Raw genomic sequence first — 419 nt, forward strand, 5'->3', positions numbered from 1 at the left:
CGCCCCACCCACTAGGATAGTGATGGTGAACCTATGACACGCGTGTCAGAGGTGACACACGAACTCATTTTTTTTGGTTGATTTTTCTTTGTTAAATGGCATTTAAATATATAAAATAAATATCAAAAATATAAGTCTTTGTTTTACTATGGTTGCAAATATAAAAAAAATTTCTATATGTGACACAGCACCAGAGTTAAGTTAGGGTTTTTCAAAATGCTGACACGCCGAGCTCAAAAGGTTCGCCATCACTGTGCTAAGGGGTCACTAATATGCGTATTTTGAATGTAACATGTGTATTTTGTATGTAACGTGTATTTTGACTTATGCATTTTTTGTGTATTTTGCCTGTGTAGGCAGTCGGGGACACTGATTTTAGGTGAGAATAATTGAACTTTAGGTAAGAAGAGATGTTGGAG

This window comes from Myotis davidii, unplaced genomic scaffold (genome assembly GCF_000327345.1).
Source record: "Myotis davidii unplaced genomic scaffold, ASM32734v1 scaffold342, whole genome shotgun sequence".
Classification (NCBI taxonomy): Eukaryota; Metazoa; Chordata; class Mammalia; order Chiroptera; family Vespertilionidae; genus Myotis; species Myotis davidii.